Source organism: Ranitomeya variabilis, chromosome 4 (assembly GCF_051348905.1).
Source record: "Ranitomeya variabilis isolate aRanVar5 chromosome 4, aRanVar5.hap1, whole genome shotgun sequence".
Classification (NCBI taxonomy): domain Eukaryota; kingdom Metazoa; phylum Chordata; class Amphibia; order Anura; family Dendrobatidae; genus Ranitomeya; species Ranitomeya variabilis.
Window position 1 is genome coordinate 745177598 of NC_135235.1, and position 8054 is coordinate 745185651.

Genomic DNA, 8054 nt, shown 5'->3' on the forward strand with positions numbered 1-8054 from the left:
TTACCCCTTCAGGGATCATAAAGGGGCCGACAATCTCTCTCCCCATGATTCCAGCCCAAAACATTACTCCACCTCCTCCTTGTTGGCACCTTAGCCGTGTTTTCATGGGGTGTCCATCAACCAGCCATCGTCCACTCCATCCATCTGGACCATCGAGCCTTGCACGGCACTCATCGGTGAACAAAACAGTTTGGAAGTCAGTCTTCATGTATCGTTTGGCCCACTGGAGCTGTTTCTGCTTGTGTGCAGTGGATAGAGGTGGTCGACAGGATGGCTTACGCACCTCTGAAGGACCCTGCATTTTGTTGTTCTGGGGACGTTGGAGGCACCAGCAGCTTCAAAAACGTGTCTGCTGCTATGACAAGGCATTTTTGCAGCTGCTCTTTTAACCTTATGCAATTGCCTGTTGGAAAGGGTCCTCAATTTTTCCTTATCAGCATGCACATGTGTGTTTTGGGAATCAGCTACATACTTCTTGATTGTGCGATGATCACGATGAAGTGTCTTGGCAATGTTGATGGTAGTTATGCCTTGACCTAAATACTCCACAATTTGTTGCTTCTCAGCAGCCGACACATCCTTTTTCTTTCCCATTTTGGCCAAAAATGTAGGCTGCTTAATAATGTGGAACAGCCTTCTTAAGTAGTCTTGCCTTTATTTGGACACACCTGCCAAACTAATTTGCACAGGTATCTGCAATTGCTTCCAGTGATATAAAGAGCCCTGACACACATCACCATCAATGAGTTTAAATGACAAACAAAAAAATTCTAACCTTATCACTCCTAAACTCTTTGTGTTCCAATAATTTGGAACACAGTGTATATATAATATATATGTTCTATGCATTCTAAGGACACCTGACAGTGGTGAACATATATGTGCAAGGTAAAAGAATAAATAAACTAAAGTGCTATAGTGTAAAAATCTATGATTTCACAATATAAACTATAAAAGAGAAAGAAAAGGGGCACAAAGCCCTGTGGAATCGTACTAAAAATGTGACATGATCAAACCATATAAATGGATGTCAGTTTCAGAATTGGCACCTTCTATGTCAAGAACATGTTGCCGTACTCTCCTACGGAGCTCCCGTGTTGTCATGCCCACATAGATGAGCCCACAGGGGCATGTAACGTGGTATATAATGGCTTTTGTGGTACAACATATACTTTGTGTAGTTGTATAAGTCATGTTTTCTTAGAATTTGTAAACTCCCTCGTAGTAGCAATGTTCTTACATGCAACACATTTACCGCACTTTGTACAGTTCCACATTAGGCCTTTGGAGTCAAAATTGAAACATTAGTTCTCACCTTTGTGGTAACTATGGACCAACTGTGTTCTCATATTTTTTCATTTTCTGAATGTTATTGCTGGCGTTGGTCCTGCAAAATTAGAAATAGTCTCATCAAGGAGTAAACTGGACCAATGTTTCATGATCACTCTTCTCACTTCTTCAGTTCTGGAGTTAAAATCCAGTACACATCGTGCCTTATTCTCTTGATCTGTGTTCCTGATTTTCTTCTGTAATTCTTTTATTGAATAAAATAGTTTTTATTGTTAAAAAGCACTAAAACATAAAAGAATATAAATGTGGCATTGCTGTAGTCGTACCGACCCGAAGAATAAAACTGCCTTACCAATTTTACTACATGCGGAACAGCATAAAAAGATATGAATTACTTTTTTTTGTTCTCTCTGCCTACCAAAAATCGGAATAAAAAGCAATAAAAAAGTCATGTGTCTGAAAATTATATCAGTAAACGTCAACTCGTCCTGCAAAAAAATCAAGCCCTCATATGACATTCAGCAAAACTATGGAAAAGTTATAGCTCTCAAAATATGGCGATGCAGTTTTTGCAATAAAAAGTGTCTCTCAATGTGTGACAACAGCCAAACATGACAAAATATATAACTCTGGTGTGACGTCACAGCATTTTATCTTAATTATCCTCACGTCTATTTTCTGTAAGCCAGAAGGAATAGACTGTTGAGTTTTGAATTTATGCGCTTGTTCAATAACCATACACTGTTGTCATATTAGTCTTAAAAGTTGATTTTTGATCATTTTGAATAACTAATGTTTGCCTCTTATATCAGCTCCTACAACGTATTGTCTGCTATCTTTAGAAGACAGTGATGTAGGGTAATTGAATACTGGATTTTTACATAATCTGTTGAATGACCATTGTGTGGGTCCTGCAGCTTGTTGACTTGTTAAACAGAGGATTAAAAACTATGCAAACTATGCAAATTGATTAGGTAGTCAAACAAGGCAAGGCAACTTCATCACATCTTCCTCTTGACCTCTGGATGCTGGCTTGACTGACAACAGTTGTGTGTAGTGTTGAGCATTCCGATACCGCAAGTATTGGGTATCGGACGATATTTGCGGTATCGGAATTCCGATACAGAGTTCCGATATTTACCGCATATCGGATACCGGAATCGGAAGTTCCCAGAATTCAAACTGCACAAATTCAGCCAATGAATGATTACAAGTGTGGGCACATCCTGTTCTGCATGGTGGGCATGTAACTACTGGCAAGGCTGTGATTGGCTGCTGAAATGATGTCATGATGCACTATAAAAAACGCTGCCGCCATTTCGGGCTCACTCTGCTGTGAATTCAGTTAGTGACAGAACGCTGTGTTCTGACTGAGGGCCAGTTGAAATAGCATTTTGCTTCATTGTGCTTTACCCAGGCTAACAACCGCTGTGTGTTCACCTTGCATTTGCCTTGCAGCGCTGTTTTCACAGCTGTCTGCAAGGTCTCTGTGTGTGTGTGTGTGTGAGTGCAGCTCACTCTGCTGTCTGTGCAGCCACAGCCGGTTGTATTCAGCTCAGAGTGCCTCTCACTGCCTCATACTGTTCTATCCATTGTCCTTTTTTGCTATTAGTGCAGCCTGCTGCACATTTTTTTCAAATATTTCCTATTAGTGGCTTTCCACCCGTATCCAGCTAAATTGTGGAAAAATACTACATAGGATAACCTAAAGGAGGTTTTTTGGGCCTTGCAGCGCCGTTTACGGCTGCCTGCACAGTCTCCGTGTGAGTGCAGCTCGCCCTGTATTCTGTGTGCAGCCACAGCCGGTTGTATTCAGCTCAGGATGCGTCACTGCCTCATACCGTAAAATCCATTGTCCTTTTTTGCTAATAGTGTAGCCTGCTGCACATTTTTTCAAATAATTCCTATTAGTGGCTTTCCACCCGTATCCAGCTAAATTGTGGAAAAACACTACATAGGATAAGCTAGAGGAGGTTTTTTGGGCCTTGCAGCGCCGTTTACGGCTGTCTGCATGGTCTCTGTGTGAGTGCAGCTCGCCCTGTAGTCGGTTCTGCCAAAAAAAAAAAATAAATAATAAAGTTCACCAAGCACACCACTTTACAGTTGTGTAGGCCACATTAGCTCATATTAAAGTCTAGTCCACACTTTAGAAAATTAGTGTTTCTTATACCTGTTAGGAGCTGTTCAGGAATAAGCACACTAAGCCCTTAGTACTTTTCTGCTTATCTTTATCAGTCAACCAAGATGAAGAGGGCAGGGAGTAAGGCACGTCGGCGCGGAGCAGGGAGAGGACGTGGGTATTCTGTGCCTGCTGCGGGCACCGGTGACTCATTATCACCCAGTTTCAGCAGGGAACAGTCGTTTATGCGCAGCTTTGTCGGACAGCGCCGTACACCGCTGCTGCGTGAAGACCAAATTGAAGCCGTTGTTGCATGGATGGCAGCTAACGCATCGACTTCAATTAGTGCCACATCCTCTCAGGCACAGAGCACTGGAGAGCAGCCATCTGTCTCTTCACCACCTGCCAAATTGCCCAGGCAGTCAGAGAGCCCAGGACAGGAGCCGTCTCTACTTCTGTTCTCTGAATCTCTTGGCTTGGAAACGGGGCCAGCCAAGCAGCATTGGAGAAATGGAAGAAGAGGCAGTGATGCGCAACAGCTTTGTCTCTGACTCTGAAGAGGCGGGTGGGCCAGTGCCTCCGGTCACCACACCGCAGTACGCATCTGATGATGATACTCAGGTGCCACTTTCTGGTGCATGCTGTGCTGCTGAGACTACCCAGGAGGAGCAGTTGGTGGCAGAGGGTAGTGTAGATGATGAGGTCCTTGACCCATCGTGGCGTGAGGTACAGGAAGGTGGTGGGAGCAGCTCTGAGGAAGAGATTCCCCGAACGGGCCAAAGAGGGAGGGGGAAGACTGCGGAGCCTGTAGCCTCCACTTCGGCACCCGTTAGGAGCATGCCTCTTCCAAAAGCCAAAAAGGGTGCTCCCAAGACTTGCAGTGCCTGGTCCTTTTTTGACACCGTTGCAGATGACATTTGCTTTGTCAAATGCAAGGTGTGTCATAAAATCAAAAGAGGGAGAAATGTCAGCAACCTCAACACCTCAAATATGTGGAAACATGTGCGGACCAGGCATGCGGTGGAGTTACAAAAACACACTGAAGACCTAGGCCAACCAACAGCGGCAGCTACCACCTCTTCAGCTCGTGTTGCTTCTTCCTCCAGCTCACACACAGCTGGTTAAGCTTCCTCCCAGGATCGCCATGGAAGAACCTCTGGCACTGTTGTCCAGAGACCCACTGTATGATCGTGCGAGTGGCGCAGGACGTGTCCTGCCCACTCCAAGGATTGCAGGAATCCAGTCTGTACGGATTGACTCCTCATACACAAGTTCCTCAGAATCATCGCTGCAGGAGCCGTCACAGCCCACCTCCACATGGACCCGTGAACGTTTACCTGTTACGACCGACATGAGCACAGCCGTGGCCAAACGTCAACAGGCCGTCTTGAAATTAATTTCTTTGGGGAATCGAAGCCACACAGAGCAGGAGCTCTGGAATGCCATCAAGCAGGAGAGCGATGTGTGGTTTGTGCCAGCGAATCTCCAGCCAGGCATGGTAGTGTGTGACAATGGCCGAAATCTGGTGGCAGCTCAGGGCCTTGGCAACCTCACTCACATCCCATGTCTGGCACATGTGCTCAACTTGGTCGTGCAGAGTTTTTTGAGGGACTATCTGGATCTTGATGCACTGCTGCACAAGGTCCGCCTAGAGTGTGCTCACTTGCGGCGTTCCAGCACGGCAAGATCGCGCATTGCAGCTCTGCAGCGCCGATTCCGCCTTCCGGAACATCGCATCATATGTGACCTACCAACCTGGTGGAATTCCACGTTACATATGTTGGAGCGGTTGTGTGAGCAGCAGCAAGCAGTAATGGAGTACCAGCTGCATCAGGCGCAAAGAAGGCGCAAGTTCAGACTTCACAACCACAGAGTGGGCCACTATGAAGGACGTCTGCCAGGTTTTGCGTCCCTTTGATTATTCCACGCGGATGGCGAGTGCAGATGATGCACTAGTCAGCATGACTGTCCCCCTTATCTGCCTGCTTCAAACACTGCAAGCGCTAAGGGATGATGTTGTGGAAGAGGTGGAGGATGAGGAGTCACCATTTCCATCAGCTTCTGGACAGTCTGCGCCACGTGGTTCCTCACAAAGGCGTAGCCAGGGGACACTTTGTGAGGAGGATGAGGAGGAGTCAATGGAGGAGGAAGACATCCGTCCAGAGGAGGGAGTTACACAATTGTCCAGTAGTCAGTGTGTACAGGGAGGGTGGGGTGATGAAGAGCGGGCAGAGATCACGCCTCAAGCAGGGGATAGCGTTTCTTGGCCAGTTGGCAGTCTGCAGCACTTGGTGGATTACATGCTGCAGTGCCTGAGAAACGACCGCCGCATCGCCCACATTCTCAACATGGGTGATTATTGGGTGTACACCCTCCTCGATGCTCGCTACCAGGACAACGTACAAAGCCTCATCACACCGTTGAACCGGGAGCATAAAATGCGGGAGTACCAAGACACACTGGTGAATTCCATCATCTTCTCCAGTCCAACTGAGAGCAGTGCTGCTAGTGCTTTACAAAGCAGCTCAGTGCGTCGAGGCAGTGGAGGAGGCTTTGCACAAAGAGGGAGCAGAAGCAGTGCCTCTGCCCAAGGCAAGACCAGTATGGCCCAACTGTGGCACAGTTTTGTGTGCCCGCCACAAATGTCTACACCATCACAGGCGGCTCCAGTCAGCAGGAGGCAACGGTTCCGTCAGATGGTGACAGACTACATGTCTTGCCCTCTTACTGTACTCCCAGACGGCTCTTCCCCTTTCAAGTTTTGGGTCTCTAAGCTGGATACATGGCCAGAACTAAGCCAGTATGCATTGGAGGTACTGGCTTGCCCTGCGGCTAGTGTATTATCGGAACGCGTCTTTAGTGCTGCAGGTGGTGTACTAACAAACCGTCGCATGCGACTATCCTCTGATTACGTTGACCGGCTTACTTTTCTGAAAATGAACCAGGCCTGGATCTCGCAGGAATTTGCCACTCCTCTTCCTGATTAAATAATTGGGTCACTGTCTACAGTATCCAGGTCTCCTGTTGTGTTCATCTTTCTACCACCTGAACTGTAATTCCTGGGCTCCAACACCGCCGGTTGAGGCTCAGAAGTGCCGTCTGCACAGTCAAAACATACGACCCAGTGTTATTGGGTTTCAGTAACGTCAGCTGATCCCCAGCTGTGTAGCCGGCAATGTGTCCTGCGACCGCCACGCTGACACAACCACTGAAATTTAAGGGAACCTGTCCCCCCCCAGGCGTTTGTTACTGAAAGAGCCACCTTGTGCAGCAGCAGTAATGCTGCACAAGGAAAAGGTAGCTCTTTTAATTTAGCTCCTTGCACACGCAGAACTTAACACTTATAAAATGTGTCCACTGATACCGTAAAACCGTCCCGGAGGTGGGACTTTCCTTCGTAATGGGATGCAGCACAGCCGTCATTCCTACCCCCTTGGTGCCGTGCGCCGCCTCAGCGTTGTTTGAATCTTTCCCGGAGCCTGCGCTGTAATGTTATCCCTTGGCCATGCACACTTAGCGCTGCCCGTCTTCTGACATTATTTGGTGTCAGGCTGGCTGCGCCTGTGCAGCCGCGCTGCCCGAGATCCCGCCTCGCAGTGTCTTCTGATTTAATCACACTGCGGGCCTGGGATCCATGGGCATGCGCAGTGCATATCTTCAATTCTGCCTCTCACTCATCTCCCTCCGCTTTCTTCAGACTGTGCGCCGTCAGCTGATCCCTAATAGCATGCCACGGCCGTGACGCCGCACAGTCTGTAGAAGCCGGAGGGAGGGGAGTGAGAGGCGAGGATATGCACTGCGCATGCCCATGGATCACAGGCCCGCAGTGGGATTACATTAGACGACACTGCGAGGTGGGATCTCGGGCTGCGCGGCCGCACAGGCGCAGCCAGCCTGACACCAAATGATGTCAGAAGACGGGCAGCGCTAAGTGCGCCTGGCCGAGGGATAACTTAACAGCGCAGGCTCCGGGACAGAATCAAACAACGCTGAGGAGGCGGTGCACGGCACCAAGGGGGTAGGAATGGCGGCTGTGCTGCGTCCCATTATGAAGGAAAGTCCCACCTCCGGGACGGTCTCACGGTATCAGGGGACACATTTTATAAGTGTTTAGTTCTGTGTTTGCAAGGAGCATAATTAATAGAGCGACCTTTTCCTTTTGCATCCTTAGTGATGCACAAAATGGCTCTTTCAGCTACAAACGCCTTCGGGGGGTTAAAGGTTCCCTTTCGACTTGCTCCAATCAGGCTTCCGCCTACACTGTGTTCCTCTGCTCCTCCTGCTGTCCCTGGGCTCTAACCGCCAGTTGGTGCCTGGAAGTGCTGTCCGCACAGTCAACAGTCGCTCCTCTGTTATTGGGGTTCAGTAACGTCAGCGGTTCCCCAGCTGTGTGTGCGGCAATACCTCCAAGCTGCTCCTCCTGCTGTCCCTGGGCTCTATCACCCCCAGTTGGTGCCTGGAAGTGCTGGCTGCACAGTTTACACTTGCTGCCATGTTATTGGGTTTCAGTAACGTCAGCTGATTCCCAGCTGTGTATCTGGCAAAACAAATCTGATCCTCCTGCTGTTCCTGGGCTCTAACACCGCCAGTTGGTGCCCGGAAGTGCTGTCCGCACAGTCAACAGTCGCTCCTCTGTTATTGGGGT